General features: G+C 39.2%; 1 long non-coding RNA gene across 1 annotated transcript; it reads right to left on the reverse strand.

Moving 5' to 3' along the window:
* Window positions 1–844: 844 nt before the first annotated feature.
* LOC128630059 (uncharacterized) lies at window positions 845–5,101 on the reverse strand. The gene is made up of 3 exons (XR_008394294.1): window positions 4,337–5,101; window positions 1,448–2,780; window positions 845–1,257 (listed from the first exon to the last, which is right to left on the reverse strand). It is a non-coding gene; the product is annotated as an uncharacterized LOC128630059 (long non-coding RNA).
* Window positions 5,102–19,899: the final 14,798 nt, after the last annotated feature.

Consider the following 19,899-nt stretch of genomic DNA (forward strand, 5'->3'; position numbering starts at 1 on the left):
AAAATATAACTTACTCATGATTCAGATGGTGAAGATTCTCGTCTCGCAAGGAAAGCCTTAATTTTTAGAGAACCATGAAGAAAGCCAGTTATAAGGGTGGCTGCCCCCCCCCCCTCGAGATAACGATAAGACCAAGGTCCCTCCCGGTTGTTTAGTCGTCTTGTTTACGTCATTTTTTTAACCTAGGGAAATAGGAATCCTGGTTTTTGAAAACCTAGGTAAAAGAGAATCCTGGTTTTTGAAAACCTAGGTAAAAGAGAATCCTGGTTTTTGAAAACCTAGGTAAATGGGAATCTTGGTTTTTGACAACCTAGGTAACTAGAAACCCTGGGTTTTTGTTTCCTGGGTTGTTGGAAATGCCTGGGTTCTGATTTTATGTGTAAAGTAAACCCCCTGGTTTCAATTCCATGGGTAAGTGAAATAGGCCTTTTCTGGAAACCTATGGGTTATCTAGTGTGTAAATACAGTATAAATACTGGAGCTTAAGCTCAGGATATTGGGATCACTTCTGAGAATTCTCATCGGTGTGGATCTCGTGTGGTGGAATGAAACAATAAAGCTGGATCCTTGCTTCTTCTCACTCACGGCTGGTGTATTTTTTTCTATCTCCAACTGGTCTCAGAGGTAGATGTGAGTATTGGCTTCTAAGTTGAATTTTAAATGTTTTTGGGTAATAGGCTAAATTCGAACCAACAACATTCATGGGACAATTCACATTCACAGTTCCAGTGTAACCGAACTCGACCACCTTCTACAGGTAGTCTCAGGTTCGGTACCGCAGTGCACTTCCCAGTCCACATTACGACGGTCACATTTTTGGACTTTTGGAGCTACACTGCAGAATTTTTCTGTCTAAAAATGAACAAATTTCAGGTTTTGGAGTTCTTCTTTGATAAATGACAAGATGGTAATATCGTAAAATAGTCCACTTTGTATTAAAACCAGACATCTGATGCTCACTGTGGTTTATTTAATCTTCAACAAACTGCAAATGTAAATAATTGTTCAGTGTGCGTCCCCTTGTGGTCAACTCTTTCATAGGGGCTTGTACAAGTCAGAACAATGAGCCCATTCTTATCATCTCATCACTTACTATCTCTATACATGATCATATGGACAAAAATAACTTGTTTACAGATCTTGGTGTAAACATGTAAGCAAGCAATGTATGGCAAGTTAATGTTCCTCATACCTTCACCTGAAACCAGGCATCCTGTGTGCACAGACGAATATCACAGGCTGTGATTAGATCCACTCCTGCGAAAGAAGAAATCAGATCCACAAAAAAAACTTAGTAATTCAGTCTCCTGCAGCTAAAAGCCCCAGTAAAAGATAACTCTCTGATGGTTAAAGCTTTGCAGGAAAAGTGACAGCAAACAAAATGGATGGAACTTTCCAGAGTTGTGGTGAGTGTATGAGATGATGGTACTTAACACTCCCAACAGACCTGCTTCCACACACACGCCATGCACTGCCACCACCACGGGCTTTGGACACTGCAGACACATCAAACACAAAGTTCAGTTTATATACCACAATGTATTACTCTAATAGGTTATTGATTGTGCAAATACTACATGCATGTAGATCCCCTACATGCTTTATGTTTAATTTATGTAAGGAATAACTATGCGGTTATAGGAAAGTAGTCAACGATCCAATGAAGTGGAGTGACCGATACCACCCCAAGGTAGAACTGCACATTCTGAAGTGTTTTATTCCCCTTATACCACAGCACGTTGTCAACAAGTGCATTTCTTTATTAATTAAAGAAGATCATGTCATACACATTAATCTATTTTAAAGGCTGACCGACAGTGGATCTTACAGATGCTGATAACAAAGTCGGGTAGCACCTACTAATAACCAATTACTACTGAATGAAAATATAACACTCAGTGGAGAAATTAAGTTCACTTTATTACAAAAATAAACAGTACTGACCGTACCATGAAAATGTACTGCACTTTTTCTAATGAAATAAACATATATACACTAATTTTATATATACATACATACACACACACACACACACACACACACACACACACACACACACACACACACACTATGAATAAATATTAAAGTAAATAAAAAGATGTACAGTATTTCCCAAAAAAAGTGAGTACACCCCTCACATTTTTGTAAATATTTGATGATATCTTTTCATGTGACAACACTGAAGAAATGACACACAAGCTGTACACTCACTACTTTACATTGTAGCAAAGTAACAGTGTAAATTTGCTGTCCCCTCAAAATAACTCAACACACAGCCATTAATGTCTAAACCGCTGGCAACAAAAGTGAGTACATCCCCAAGTAAAAATGTCCAAATCGGGCCCAATTAGCCATTTTCCCTCCCCGGTGTCATGTGACTTGTTAGTGTTACAAGGTCTCAGGTGTGAATGGGGAGCAGTTGTGTTAAATTTGGTGTCATCGCTCTCACACTCCCTCATACTGGTCACTGGAAGTTCAGCATGGCACCTCATGGCAAAGAACTCTCTGAGGATGTGAAAAAAAGAATTGTTGCTCTACATAAAGATGGCCTAGGCTTTAAGAAGATTGCCAAGACCCTGACACTGAGCTGCAGCACAGTGGCCAAGACCATACAGCGGTTTAACAAGACAGGTTCCACTCAGAACAGGCCTCGACATGGTCGACCAAAGAAGTTGAGTGCACGTGCTCAGCGTTATATCCAGAGGTTGTCTTTGGGAAATAGTGCTGCCAGCATTGCTGCAAAGGTTGAAGGGGTGGGGGGTCAGCCTGGGCTTTGGACACTGCAGACACAAACACAAAATCATGTTTATATACGACAATGTATTACTCGAATAGGTTATTGATTGTGCAAATACTATATGCATGTAGAACCCCTACATGCTTTGCGTTTAATTTATGCAAGGAATAAACATGCGGTTAAACGAGCTTCATTTTGGTAAAATGTTAATATGATGATGTGTTTGACCTTATATACAGCCACAATACCAACTGTAACAGTGTTGACAGGTTTTTATATCCTGAAAAGTAACAGTGTGTCATGAGGTTTCCACTTGAGAGTGACATGTACAGTGTCCTCCACTAATATTGGCACCCTTGGTAAATATGAGCAAAGAAGAAAACCTTTTGTTCAAAAAAAATTCACAAAAATACTCTGCTCTCATGGATAAACAATTGCAAACACTACAAGTTTATAAAAAAATATTTGTTAAATGAGTGTACAACAATTATTGGCACCCCTATGAATCCATGAGAAATGTATTTGAAGTATATTCCTCTTGATATTTTACTTTTTTGTACACTTGGGAAACTAGGAACAGGACATTGTTCAACCATGACTTCCTGTTTCACAGGGATAGGTAACGCATAAGCCAAATTCTCTTACTCATTCAGAACAATAAGTGAGGCCAAGATATATTCAGTGGTGCTTGAAGGTTTATGAACCCTTCAGAATTATATATTATATATTATATATATATGAATAAAGATGACCCAAAACATCAGATGTTTACACAAGTCCTAAAAGTAGACCAAGAGATCCCAGTTAAACAAACGAGACAAAATGATAATATTCGGTCACAGACAGATTGTGCACAAATGGAGGAAATTCAAGACCATCATTACCCTCTCCAGAAGATATCAACCAACAAAGATCACTCCAAGAGCAAGACAAGTAGTAGTCTGTAAGGTCATAAAGGAGCCAGGGTAACATCTATGCAACTAAAGGCCTCTCTCTCACTGTAGTGAAGGTAAGGGTTCTGTTTAGTTTGACTTACCTAGGGCTGCTCCTATCACACAAACCACTGAAGTGAATAGCATGGAGGTGGTATTTGAAGTTAACGCAGGCTGTGGAGTGATCGTCAATAAAGATCAACATTCAAAGATGGGGGGGGGGGGGGGGGGGGGTGATACGGAAATCATTTGTTGCCTCAGCTGGTAAATACAGTAGCAAATGTACCAGGACATAAGTTGGCTAACGTATTGGAGAGACAATCCGAGGTGTTCAAAGAAGAGTTGGGTCCACTGCTGGAGAGAGAACTCCAGAGGCTGGTGGAAGACAAGATCATTGAACCAATGCAGTTTGCAGAGTGGGCAGCTCCCATTGTTCCAGTCAGGAAACTGATGGTTCTATCCCAATTTGTAGGATTATAAATTCGCTGTAATTCCAGCTCTAGTGTGGAGCAGTATCCAATTCCCAAGGTAGAAGATTTATTTGCTGAGTCGGCAGGAGGAAAAATTCTCCAAACTGGACATGATCCATGCGCATCAGAAGATAATGCTGCACAAAAATTCCAATAAGTATGTTACAATCAACATGCACAAGGGATTATGTACTTACAACAGGCCACCATTTGGAGTTGCTTCAAGTCCAGCGATCTTCCAGTGCACAATAGAAGGGATTCTGCAAGACATCACACGCGTCACAGTTTATCTGGATGGCATTTTAGTCTCAGGGGCTAATGAACATCTGCAGAACTTGGATGAGGTACTGAGTAGGATAGAAAAGAGTGGACTGAGACAAAGAAGGAGCAAGTGCGAGTTCATGGGAGAAGTAGAGGTATTTTTAGGTCACAAAATTAATGCCACAGGATTACAGTCGAAAGACAGGTCCTATATTATGCTTGAGGAAGCTGGCATTGTAGCCGTGAAATCAGCTAACATTATGCTCCATGTAATGTTTGCGATATCCAGTTATTTGTTAAACGCTAACGCATTGCAGTGTTATAAACTACCTCCTAATGGACCACCATGCATCGCCATTCAGCCCGTGTCCTGTCAGCTAAATGTAGCCTCATGTCACTAATAATTATACACATGTTCATGCTTTTAATAAATCTTTTTATCCTGACACCATATCAGTGAATTTAAACTAATGCTTGCATTCAGAGTATAAGGGGTGTGTGTGCATTTAGGAGTGCACCTTAGCACTTATTAGTCATGGTCAGACAGTGTTTGAACTAAAATATCTCTCTCTCTCTCTCTCTCTCTCTCTCTCTCTCTCTCTCTCTCTCTCTCTCTCTCTCTGCCAGTATCAGCCAGAGGAGGATGTCCTCCAGGAGTTTTTAATTGAATATTTTTTTTAATTCTCTCTCTTTTTTTAAAATAAAAACCACACCATGGTACTGAGCATCGTGTAGTTTTGGTGGTATCGGTAACAATGACTAGATTTTTGGTATTGTGACATCCCTAATATAGAAAATAAATAGGATCAACTCTGCATACAGGGAAGCTTTTTTACAGTGGCTACTTTTGCCACTCCCAGATATGTAATATTGGATTATTTTCTGCAATAAATAAATGACCAAGTATAATATGTGTCACGTTTGTTTAAATGGGTTCTCTTTGTGTAGTTTTAGGACTTGTCTGAAATTCTTGTGTATATTTATGTAGAAATATAGAAAACTCTAAAGGGTTCACAATCTTTCAAGCACCACTGTAGCTGTGATGTGCAGCAAAAGGTTGTTGAGCTTCACAAAATGGGAAGTGTCTATAAGAAATTAGCACAAGCATTGAAAATGCTCATTTCCACCATCAGGGCAATAATTAAGAAGTTCCAGTCAACTGGAAATGTTATGAATCAACCTGGAATTGGACGTGTGTCTATATTGTCTCAACACACTGAAGAAGATGGTTCAAGTGGCTAAAAATCTCCAAGGATCACAGCTGGAGAATTGCAGGAGTTAGTTGTGTCTCGGGGTCAGAAAGTCTCCAAAACTACAATCTGAAGTCACCTACATCACCACAAGCTGTTTGGAAGGGTTTCAAGAAAAAAGTCTCTACTCTCATCCAAAAACACTCGGGTGTCTTCCGTTGGCCAGACACTACTGGAACTTCAAATGGGATCGGGTTCTATGGTCAGATGAAACCAAATTAGAGCTTTTTGGTAATAAACACCAGAGGTGGTTTTGAAGCACACAGATAGGTAGCCATATGGAAAAGTACCTCATGCCCACGGTTAAATATGGTGGTGGATCTTTAATGTTTTGGGAATGTTTTTTCTGCCAGAGGACCTGGACATATTGTTAGGATACATGGCATCATGGACTATCAAATATCAACAGATACTAAATAAAAACCTGACTGCCTCTGACAGAAAGATTAAAATGGGCCGTGGTTGGATCTTCCAGCAGGACAGTGATCCAAAACATACATCAAAATCAACACACAAACGGATTACTGACCACAAAATCATCGTCATTTAACACTAATGAGCAGAATAAAAAATATTAACATGGATATCCGAGTCTGATAATAAAATTAACTTCTACTTGCAGTCAAATTTTATAGTGTTTAGGACATTTAACACCCTTCCGTCCAAAAGAAACCAAAAGGGGGTACAAACTTTTACACTCCACTGTATTTGGTTGAAACTGCGCTTATAGAACAACTGAACAGCAACGTTTCCATACAGGTTTTAGTGAAGTGTTTAACAATAGCAACTTGACTTGAAATGGATGATGTTTCATTAGCGTGGCCTGTGCCCAAATCCTGCACGACTGCGTATCTAGGTACACTACACACGGTCTGAACGAATGGAGTGTCTACCGCACCTAGTGCACTAGAGATAGAGATTCCATACAAGGTGATTTGGGACGGAGCCAGTGCACAGAAACCGTTTCCCTGCGAGAGGCGCAGGTGGAGCTCTGGCTGTGTGACTGATTTGTGCACCTGTGACTACAGAACTACAAGTCTCCACACGGAGCGCTGTTGAAGAGAAAAACACTCCTAAAGAACAAATCACTGCGCCAGCGAGACATCAACCCTTTAACTAGACGTTCATCCCAATTCCACACAAATACCGCGGAACTATTTAGGGCTGAGAGACAGTTCAAAAAGCACTGAAAATAAAGTGTTAGTAACGAGGCCGCGTTGCTGGTCACGCGCGGTGTAGACGCGCTGATACAGAGTGTAGCGCGAGTAAGATCTGTAATGTCTAATTCAAACATTATGATCAAAAGTAAAATAATGTCTAAAGACACCGAGATACAGAAACCACAAGGTGCAGTGAAAGTGAGATTTTATTATTCATTCAGGACTGGACTTTAATTCTGTGCATCCATAAAAAATAATAATGCTATCTATCTAACTATTTATAAATGTTTATATATTTATCTTATATAGTTAGTTTACATTTATATTATATAAGTACTTATGCATTATTTTTGTATGGATTCACAAAAAGCACCGAATTAAACTACAGTCCTAAATTAATTATATATATATATATATATATATATATATATATATATATATATATATATATATATATATATAGTGTGTGTGTGTGTGTGTGTATTGGGTTCTTTTCTGTTTTGGACAAACATCTGTGTAAAGTTTTAGTCTGAATTTATATTTGTAACACTCAGTTTGTGAAATAAACAAAAAAGTCATTGAAAGTCTGCCCCGCCCCCATCAGATTAATCGAAAAAATAATCGACCAATTAATCGATTGTGAAAATAATCGTTAGTTGCAGCTCTAATAATAAGCTGCATCATGAAATTGATTTTTTAACAAAAGAAATCTTGATTATTTTCAAAATAGAGTTGTCTTTGAGAAGAAGAATGGAGTGTAATATAGTGTGAATCATAAAAATTCTATTTCATTTCTATTTGTTTACAGGAAGACTTCAGCAATAAAAGCAGCATTTTGCTGTAGTTGTTAAGGGGCCGTTTACACCACAACGTTTTCAAATAAAAACCGAAAACTTCTGACTCGGTTTGGCTGTTCGTTTCCATGACGACGGCGTTTCGGGGTCTGAGAACTTTGGAAAACGGGTTTCAAATGGCAAGTTTTTGAAAACGATGCCGTTATCATCTCCGGTAAATCATGTAAATTATTATCCAGAAAAACCACAGCTCCTCCGTTTCTTGTATTTGTTTACAGCGCGGTCTTTCCCTCATCAATATGGCGGACATGTTGACGTGATGCTTACGTGCGCATGCGCGTAGTATTTCTTTACAAAGTGACCTCGCCAGCTACACACACAGACACATTTTGTCCTTTTTGTGTTTATTTCTTGAGAAATAGAAGAGAAAAGCTCGAATTTGCAGTGAATGCCCAATATAAACGCAACTTTAAATCAGTTTAGCAGTTTATACATTAAAAACATTACAGAAATATAAAGTTATTTTAGCTACTAAATTACTTATCCACTTTTACACTCACTGTTGTTTATTTTAGTTGCTATAAGCAGGGAGCAAACAATGGATTTTAGGATAAAGTAAGGTTATACTTAAATAGTGCCGCTAAAACAGAATTACAAATCTCTCCTCATGAGTTAAATAGGGCACTACGTAGGGTGTAGACCGTCATTATTTCATCCCTAATGTAGTGCACTTAAACCGGAAATGACATCAATTTGGGACTCGGCCACACAGCTTCCGTTTAACTTACCTCGGGTTTAAAAACAGAACGGTTTTAATTCCTCAAACACAGACAAAATAACCAGCTTTTACGTTTAAACTGGATCAAATCTAGCTGTAAAACTTTGTCAGAAATAATTTAATCTGGAGATGATTAGTTCGATGTAATAACTCAACTGCTCAGGAGATACCCGAGATAACTTTTATAGGTATTAAAACTGGTTACTGTTTGATTGATGACAAACTCCATATTTTTATACCTCGGAGCTCTGTGTTACCATGGTAATTTATAAACAATTACTAACAACATTACCTTTATAAATGCAAGTTTACATTTTATTCGATACTTGGCCATTGTTACGTCCTCAGTTGTATTTCTGTTTGTACTATGTTCCATTCGTGTGTCTATGTCAGGGGAGGGATGGGTGTCTTGTCTCCTCTTTTAAGCCCAGTCCACTGCAATGCGTTATGTTCCGGCTTGCCATTGGACGATCACATCTCGTACATGCCTGCTCCCGCCTTGTGCTTGGGGATGAGTTGGCTGTACATTTCCGGACGTGTACTTAAGCCTCGTCAGTCTCCATCCCCTGGGCAGATCGGTGCCGTTGCTTTGTAAAAGATTGCTCCTTTTCTATTTTGAAACCTAACTGTTCAGTCCGAACAATACTTATTGAAAAGCACACTCTGCATTGTCCTTACTCCTTTAAGATAAGCATTGGTGGTTCAGTGGTCGAATTCTGACCTACCACACGCGAGGCCGGGATTCCATTCCCGGCCACTCACGACTGAGTTTTGAATATTGAGCCTTCACCCAAAGAACTCTACAAGCCTTATCAATTCTGTCCAAAAAAAGGGTAGCAGACACAGTCCATGTTGCTCAAATATACAAGAGCCTTTGGATGCTCCTTGTCAATTTTGAAACCAAATTGCTGAGTCAGCACAATACTTACCTGGAAAGCACCCTCTGTGAAGTCCGGGTTATATTCCAGGCCAATGCACAACTGAGTTTTGGAGACGTTTGTGTTGCTTGAGCCTTCACCCAAAGCCCTTCACAAGCCTTATCAATTCTGCCCAAAACTAGGGTAATGGACAAACTCCATGCTGCTGAAATATGGAAGAAATTTTCCTTTAGAATTTTAAACCAAATTGCTGAGGCAGCACAATACTCAGCTTTAAATCACACTCTGCGAAGTCCATGGATTTTTAAGATAAGCATTGGTGGTTCAGTGGTAGAATTCTCACCTGCCACACGGGGGCCAGTCACACGTAGGTGTAGAGCGCTGACTAGCCAATAGAAAGTGAGGAAAATCCAGGAGGAGGGTCGGACGAACCTAACGTAAAAACATCGGTTCAAATATTTATATTATTTTATCTGTTACATATCGTATCTATGTATTTTTTTTAAAGCGGAATTGTCAACATTTACTATTCCGATGCTCTTTCAGTGTGTAAAATTAACTGTTAAAGAAGAATGTGAAATTAACAGTTTGTCAAAATTAAAATAACTATCTAAATAATATATGCAGGGTGTGTTATAGTAAGTTATTGAAAATGTATTCCAAATAAGGACTAAGATTTTAAAACATTTACAAATACAAGCTAGATAAAACATATTTACAAATACACAGGACAATTTTGTTTTGTTTTTTTAAATACAATGTTGTCTATACACAATTCCACAATGGTAGAGAGAGAGAGAGCGAGAGAGAACACAGAACACAGAAGACGGAGAATGAGATTCATGGACAACAGTATTACACAGGATTTGTAACTATTTACCAAAATCCAACCTTGTGCTTGGCTTGCTATCAGACATGTCATGCACAGACCTTAAATACTGTGTTTCACAACAAATTTATTTTCTCTTCAACAATCCACCTCTGCCTCTCAGCCTCATAGAATGAGGACTGCTGAAACTCTGCCCATGTCATCTCTGCAATCATTCCCTGTACTTGACACAGGGAGAGCACTTTAGAAGGACAGTAAATGTATTTGCCTGCCGCTCCAGGGAAACCAGTGTGGATATGAGGGCTATTGGGTCCTTGTTTTAGTGGCTGGTGGCAGAACCTGCACAGATGATGCTGGCTCAAATATAGCCTATTACCCCAAAACACTTAAAATTCAACATAGAAGCCAACACTCACATCTACCTCTGAGCCCAGTTGGAGATAGAAAAAAAGACACCAGCCGTGAGTGAGAAGAAGCAAGGGTCCAGCTTTATTGTTCCGTTCCACCACACGAGATCCACACCGATGAGAATTCTCAGAAGTGATCTGATACTCTGAGCTTAAGCTCCAGTATTTATACTGTACTTACACAGTAAATAACCCATATGTTTCAAGAAGACTATGATCTCACTACCAATAGGGTTAAAAAAGCTTGACTCAGCTACCCTTATAAATGGCTCATCATAGTTTTCTCTTAAAATTAAGGCCTTCCTTGCGAGATAAGAATCTTCACCATCTGAATTATGAGCAAGTTACATTTTCCTGTATTTCTAGTTTATAACTTATTTTCATATTTGCTCTATATCTCTATTTTATATATAGTTATACTGCTTGAAAAATGGTGTACTGTACTTCCTACTTCATAAAATCATTATATTACCCTTCTACTGTCCTACATATCCTACTATTCTGTATTTTATAAAGAGTTTTCTATTATTATAAGATATTACCCTTATAATATCTTAATACTCCTTTTTATTATTCTCATAAAGTTATAATGTTATGTGTGTGTGTGTGTGTGTGTGTGTGTGTGTGTGTGTGTTATGTCTTACATGCCCGCCCTTGACTGTACGAGAGTGTGTGTGTGTAAGTGTGTGTGTGTGTGTGTGTGTGTGTGTCTGTGTTAGCACTCCTCAGCTCTTATACTTCTTTTTGACTCTTCGACTAATAAACCATAGTGTAGTACTCTTAAAGATCTTTAAAGTGTAAATCCAATTTGTCAATATCTGCCTAATACTGCTTCTGTGTGTCTAGGTGCCTATCGTCAGTCCTTCTTCTCCCCTTTACTGGATCTGGGTCTGGACACTCATTATCAGCTTGCGCATCTCACTGCTGAAATCATGGTGCTACTTAACTTTCTTCGCAGCACCCCCTCTGGAAATGGAAATGCGGGGCTCCCCCCCTCTCCGATACAGAATCTGCCCCGTGAACATGTGTATTGATGCCTCCACACAGCCAAAACCCCTCTCCAGCTTTCAGTCTGAGGGAGATGTCATCTTCTCTGATCTGGGCCCCGACCCTTCTTCCCTCTTCTCACCTGTCAGTCCGCCCTACTCTCAGTGGTCCTGTCACTTCACCTTCGCTGACTATCCCATGTCCCCAGGACGCACCCCATTTTCTTCCCCCCACCGCTCTCCTCAAGATTACGCACCCACCAGTCCTGTGAATTATCAATAAAATTACATATTACTTTACTAAGTCTCCCTCATGTTTATTTTATGACATTTTTTATCCACAACATTTCCCCACTCTGAGGCTATAAAGCCTCATACACTACCTGAGGCTATGAAGCCTCATACAATACCTTAATTAAGCATGGAGGAACTGATTCTGCCGCACCCCATGGCCGTCCCCCGCTAGCTGTCGGAGGATTACTCTAACGAAGCCATAATCCCTGCGCCCGTCCCCGTTCTCAAATGGGTCCCTTAAATTAACCACTTCTACGCAACACTGATCCGAGACATGTGTAGATGTACCTCGTCATAACTCTTAACCCTTAACTTACTTCTCCTTTTATATATATATATATCTCATTTTGAATCTAACTACTTTGATTATACCCTACATCGATTATAAGTGTGATTAACTGAGTTTCCCTAATCATTCATTACTAATACTACTGCCGTACGTATGAGTGGCCACTACAGTAACTAACTACTTGATCTACACGTCCCTATCTTTCTCAACTAGGCCTGTCAGCCCACAGTTTTGTATTTGTCGGGACCTGCAGGTTCTTGCTCCCCCTCAAAAACCAAACCCCAGTCTTTTGCAGTCAGGGGTGGGCGAAAAAACCTCCTACGAGGGAAAAATTCCCACCCTGCCAGCACTATGTGCTCGGCAGCACCATTATACTTTTCTGTGCCTGATTGCGTCACATCACAAACATTTTATAACATTTTATAACAATACTTGACAGTCTGTTGTATGCAGTATCTGTATCTCTCTGTATGCTGGTTGTCTTCAGCTCAAGCACTTTACGTACTGTAGAGAGCCACCCTTTGGGGAGAGGTTAGGCTAGCACGTACACCCAGGGTATGGATCTTCACATCTTCTCATCCTGTCTGCCACAGAGCAGACCCCCCGTTGACTCTTCGTACCGGACCTTCACGTGTTCCCCACCATCTCGTCATTGGAGGATTGAGCATCCTCCAGGGGTTGCATGGTCTAGTACGCTGCTGCCCTGTAGTCAGCCTTCTCTCGCGGCTCCGGGACTCCCACCTCCGGGTGAACACCTCCGAACACCTCCGAACACCTCCGAACACCTCCCCCCGTTGAAGCGGTGACGCCTCACACATAACACTGATAACACTGCACTTAGCTGTGTTCCTGTGAATATATAGCTCCATACATAATAGTTAGTGGTCTTATATATGTTTTTCGATTCATCTGCAATTACTCCAGCGGCCGTCCATCATCAGGAACAGACACAGACATGGGTCGACCCGTAAGCATTTCATGCGTTGTTAGATGCATATTGCTGTTAGTCTGCATGTGATAGGTCATTAGTGCAAGAGGTAGAGCATCTACTGAAATACGTTTAGTATCAGCACAAATTGTATCCAACACAAATCAGGGTATGCCAGACCTATCCCTGGTCAAGGAAAGAAAAAAAAAAAAAAAAAAAAAATCTTGAGCACACTTCAGGTGACCCTCCATCGTTGCCTGCAAGTACAGAGATCATTCCTCTACCTTCCCCCTCGCACACTGGCTAAGATCATGGGCAGCTGTAATACATACAGCAAGAAGTGCAGTCAGAATTCAATTAAACTATTTGTTCGATAAGTGGCGTTCCAATTTTTTCCTAGAACCTCATTGCATTCAAGCAACTCCAAACAGACGACACAATCCATGGGCCTAAACGTCAGTATTTATATTATTTTTTATTTATTTTTTATTATATATATATTTTTTAACAATTCTACCCTTAACCAGGTTGCATTCTTTGGTGATAGACTTCAATTCAGCCAATTGGGCAGAACAGGGTGTTCATAATGTTTGTGAAATTTCAGATCCGAAACTTTTAAGCTCAAGGAAATACGAATTTCGGCTGGGTAATCGTGTGTGTTCTCAGTGTCTGGCTCCACAGAATTCAGAATTAATTACACCATTACAACACTACCGCTGGTGAGTTAGACACACTAACAGGTTTAAGAATTTAAGAATTTTAGTTCGGGTGGCACATCGATTAACCCCATATCCCCATATCATGTTCTTTCAAAATAGAAATGACCCGGTGTGATGAACGTAAGATCGATGTGTGAGAGAGCAATTTTCCCAATGATCCGCACTAAGAGAGCATCTCCAGCCTGGCAATCCTTGTGCCACCAAATCCGATGTTTTCAATACATAAACTTCAGCCCTGTAAGCGCCCCATTCTCCTGAGCCGGGACCCCCCCAGCAGCACCCCCCCTTTTCAGTCACATGTAAGATACAGTCTTTGTTGTAGTTTGTCAGCCATAGTACAAGTGCAGAACATAATCCATTTAATGTCAGGCTTGTCCAAAGAACACCCGGATCTCAGGATGTTGTCCTGTAGTGAACAATCAGTGATCCACTGCAGACCATACTTGATAACGTCCAGGAACATTTGTTGTGCTTTTATGGGGCGGAGGATGACCCCAATCATGTCCTGACGGCCTTGGGAGCGTGCAAGGGAGTCTATGACCACAGAGGAGTACACCACAGGGGAGCCCACAGCCCCCGAAGGAGACGCTTCCAGGTGTACTACCGATCTAGGAATTGTTAAGAGGAATAATTGCCTTGAGCTCTCACATGCAGTCATTTGGAAAAAGCGCTTATTCATAATAATATCATGTGGAATGGAATTACAGTTATAGGTTACAATTGGGACATCTTATATATATATATATACATATATATATATATTCTATATACATCATACTATAAATAATGGTTACTGGGTGGGTTGGTTGTATCGCAAAACTTGTCGCATTTGTTATCACAGCTTGCTGTAATAATGCTAGACTAAGTGGGCATGTCCCTTCATCCTTTTTCTGAGGATCGAAGATATTGTTTACAGGACAATAGTACTGGAGACTGGAGACAGACAACTGGGAACACACAACTGCAAAACCCATCATTAAATGTTCAATTTATGCATCAGATCTAGTCCTTAAAACAGTGAATATTTATCGTGATTTACTATACCCTGATTTTAATAAAGCAGGAAGCTATTAAAAACAATTCGATATGAGGAGTTCAGTTTTTAACGTGTTAAGACTTGTGATGTTTACAGATCACTCAAGTTCGATATAAACACATCACAAGGCCCTGATTGTGTGGAGTCTGTATTTCTAAATGACTTAGCAGTTGATATTATTTCATCTCTTTCAATGTATCATTTTAATCTTTCATTAGACAAAGGGGTTATACTAGAAATTTGGAAATCAGTTTTCTTATTTATTTATTTATTTATTTATTATATTAAATCAGGGACATCCAACTATATTAGATCATTACAATCCAATAACACGGCCTCCTCGCCTATGTCCCTTGTAGAAAGCTTTTTCAGTGAACCGTTCACATGTTATCAGTCTGCAAGAAGTCTAAGGTCACACAAACATATCAGCACAACTGTTGTTTTGAAAGTCTTAAAACAATGTCACGGTTCCCTCTGCACTTCCCTGTCTGTTGATTTAGAAGAGGCTCTCAACACCGTGAATCAGGAAATATTGCTGCGGAGATTAAATAATGTTGGTCTATCAAATCATTTAAATAAATTTACTAAAATAATCTCCACTGCTCTAATCAACCGATTAACACCTCTCTTAAAGTGGTTTTCCACTCTCATGCATAGTTATCCCTGTAAAATAGTTCTAGTCCGTGTAATATTTTTTTTTTTTTTTTTTTTAAAGTACAAACCCAATTGACAAAGATACATTCTTATCCCTTCCTGTTTTTCATTTACCAGAAAGATATTGAGAAAGGAAAACAAAATTCCTTTAGTCTAAAAATGTGTGGTGCACACTACCCGAACATATTAATATTCCATCTGTGCTAACGAGTGATAATCCCAATAAGATAGAACTAAAATAGAGTAAATGAGGTTGAGATCTAGATATGCATTTACAGTCCTCTAACCACTTTTATCCCACTAATTTACATTCAAAACAACCTAGTGAATTTGGTTCTATGTGTACAGCACTAGTCTGTAGTCTAAATGGTATACATGCATGTACATGCATTTTGTTTCTTATTAATTTATAACTGTATCAAAATACTGTACTCAAAATATCACTCAGATCCTTCATACATGACATTTAAATGTTGCTCACTTTGGAGGAATGTGAATATGTATTAAATTTTATTTTAGACTAAGTTAATCATCTGTGAGCTTTGTTTCAATTTACCACCACGTTACCCTGGCTGAACGCACAATTGTAAGAAGCATAAGATTCGCCCTATAATTTTATCCATTTCATTTAAACTGTATTTGACCATATTAAGGTAGTGTTAAATCTACTCATATCACAAACCACATTTCCCATCCTTCACTGCGGCCCACAAACATGGCTGCTGCCATGGACCGCAATTCCCAGATCACACACACATAAAAATACCACACCTGCATCCAGTTCACAGCTCTCAGTTTTTATCAGTTCTCAGCTGCTGTATAACATATTATCAATTCAATTCACTTCACAGGTTCTCGAGTTTGTGACCACTGCTTTGTATTATTTAAATATTGTAACTCGTATACTTTGTATGACATATCCATAGCACACCGTATAGCACATATGTATATATATACACACCCACACATATATATTTGCATAACTACTCTATTCTATTCACCAATCTACGGTTCAGGAAAAAAACACTTCAAACTACACTATTGTAAAGGGACCGTAATTAAACTACCTCCCAAACTCATATCAGCACAACATGTCGGCAAAAGTAAGTAATCAAATCATCACCTTATTCTAATGTTACTGATTCAGATATCACATCTGTAACAGGCGTACAACACATTATAAAGAATTTAAAATGTGCAGACTACTACTGCCATCTGATCTTACTAATTACTTATCATTGGACATATACACAGCATTTAAAGAGAAAACATGCAGAAATTATTCAGCATTATACAACATGAATACCACACGCCAGAAGAATTCGCACTTACACTGCTTAAGATATTGTATAGACACGTACCCGTATAGGAATCACCGATACACAAATTAGTTATGGTTACTCCAGCTCTAGTTAGCGAGTCAGTTCATGAAGGTAGACTGCTCTCTAAAACCAAATGTTTAGGCTCAACATTATCTCAACAGGGAGGATGTGACCTAGCCTGATACGGACCACATTGTGATCAGCCAGAGACTGTTACCTCGGGTCGGTTTTACTTTTCAGGGTTTTTTATTAATATCACTCAAAACGAACAGGTTCACATGTCAGCTGATCAATTTTATCATTCACACCGCACAACACATAAACTATTATTAAAGTTCTCTCCAGACTGATAACATAAAGACATACTGATTGATTTAAAAATTTTTTACAGGAATATATCCACGTATATATATACACTGAATCACTTTGACTTTAATGTAGGGCGTGAGATAACTAAAAGGGGAAAAAACAGAAATCTCTCGCCCGCGCGCTCTCCCTCTCTCGCGCGCTCGGTGGTTTAGATAACCGTCACCATGGAACTCAAAACACTTTCATTCAGTTTCCAAACAGGGAAACACAAACAGGGAATTCAAATTAAAATGAAAAGAATGATTTGGAGCTCCGGCGCGCATGATTCTGACCAGCCACAACCTATATATAAACTTCCAACTAGTTTTTCCACATTATTTAAAAGGTATTTAAGTGTTATGTACTTAATTACCATAATTGTAAACACAATTTTTTTATAATTTACTAACTTCAAGTTGTATAACAATAGTTACTAAAATGCTATACCTAACATCTTTGCAGGGATTTCTAGACAAGGCACTGAATGAAACGAGCAATATAGACAAATTATTATTATTATTATTATTATTATTATTATTATTATTATTATTTCTCTGCTCACACATCATAAAAGAGAAATCCTTTATTATAACTTAATTTATGGAATATAAATGAAAGGTCCAAATGGACTTTCTCCTCCACATTTGGAGCGTCGGACTCATTCATTTCTCAACAATGGCTTCTGGGGCCTGAAAATGCACACTTTTTTTCCGCCTTCAGTCTTCCTTTTTCCCTGGATCACACAATCTGTGAATATGTTTTTATATATTACAGGTCTATTAGTTCTGATTTACACAACGGGCAATCAGGCAGATGTCTAAAATATTTACAATGTTCTTGAATGCTCCCCCATTTTTAAAACACTCATACAGCAGTTATTGATACCAAATTAATTATACACACAGTCACACCCGACTCACCGAAAGTCTGTAGCAGATTCAAAACATTTAAAAAAAATTAAATAAAATCTCACACTGTTCTGAGTTACTCAGCTCAATCTGAAGTGCGCACACACACACATTTTTCTTCTTTTCCTTTTTTTCTTTCCACACAGACGGCAGGCCTGCTTGAGCAGATAAGAACAGATAGGAACACACACATACACCCCTTTCTATCAACAACGCCGGCAAGCTCACATACACACATTGTATTCCACATTATTACACTTATTTATGTTACTACATGAAGTTTTCAAAGTATAAAGCACCTCCATACGAGCTCCATATGCATGGAGCTTACAGTCATACAAATTAAATCCAACTTTCTCCAAAGGAAAAAAAATTATTTTCTCTAAATCTTATCCAACTTATCCAATACTTTAGGTATGGAGCTCATGTTCAGAGCACTAATAAATACATTTTCCCTGTCTCCAAAACTTACACGCTCTCACACCGCACTCATATTATAAGCACATATATTATAAGCACATATATTTTAAGCACACACATTTGTTAGTACACATTCCATTCATACACCGGGCATGCTGTATTGCACGACCCGGACCTGGGCCCAGGATTTATTCCCCTCTCTATCCAGCCCTGGAATCTAATTTATCTATCTTTTATCTAATCTTTTTCCAGCGGTATTAGGGGTCCCCACCAATGCAGCCGCCACTAGTCTGCTAGTCTAGTCTAGTAGCCGGTATCTGGGGTCTGAGGCCCCATTTTCCACCTGCTTTCTATCCCCGCCCTGGAGTATTTCTCTATTTCTCTTCTCTTTTTTTCTACCTTCTTTCTACCTTTTTTCCCTTCCTCCAGCGGTATTGCAGGACTTTCACTCACACAACACATATACCATATCCTTACACAGTCTTATGAACCTTATACAATTACAATAAGTACAATCTTCTACAATCTACACTTCTCTTAGCTCTTCTCACTCACTCAAGGTTCTTTTGGAGACCCACTTAGTCTTTCTTCCCACCCCGGGGCTTCTCAGCCGTAGCAACAGACCACTAAAACAGAGCTTCGAAATAACAGGCGTCTGCAATGCCTTTTCCTATACGGCCTGTCTTTTGCTTAGAGAGCGAAGTCCCACGGGAGAGATTCCAGACAAATAGATCTTAGCCCAGTCCAATCTGGGGTGCCAAATGTTGGCTCAAATTTATCCTATTACCCAAAAACATTTAAAGTTCAACTTAGAAGCCAATACTCACATCTACCTCTGAGACCAGTTGGAGATAGAAAAAATACACCAGCCGTGAGTGAGAAGAAGCAAGGGTCCAGCTTTATTGTTCCGTTCCACCCCACGAGATCCACACCGATGAGAATTCTCAGAAGTGATCCCAATACCCTGAGCTTAAGCTCCAGTATTTATACTGTATTTACACACTAGATAACCCATATGTTTCAAAAAGACTATGATCTCACTACCAATAGGGTTAAAAAAGAGCTCATTTACCTTACTCTTATGTTCCAGAAAAGGGCTATTTCACTTACACATAGAATTGAAACCAGGGGTTTTAATTTACACATAAAATCAGAACCCAGGCATTTCTAATAACCCAGAAAATTAAAACCCAGAGTTTCTAGTTACTCAGAGGATCAGAAACCAGAATTTTCAGTTACCTAGGGCGTCAGAAACCAGAATTCTCAGTTACCTTAGGGCCTCAGAAACCATAATTCTCAGTTACCTTAGGGCCTCAGAAACTTCACTTTTCAATTACCTAGAGGATAGAAGATGACGTAGACAAGGCTAAACAACCGGGAGGGACCTTGGTCTTATCGTTATCTCGGGGGGCAGTTTGACCCAGCCACCCTTATAACTGGCTCCTCATGGTTCTTTCTTAAAATTAAGGCCTTCCTTGTGAGCCAAGATCCCTCACCAT

Source organism: Ictalurus punctatus, unplaced genomic scaffold (genome assembly GCF_001660625.3).
Source record: "Ictalurus punctatus breed USDA103 unplaced genomic scaffold, Coco_2.0 Super-Scaffold_100046, whole genome shotgun sequence".
Lineage (NCBI taxonomy): Eukaryota > Metazoa > Chordata > Actinopteri > Siluriformes > Ictaluridae > Ictalurus > Ictalurus punctatus.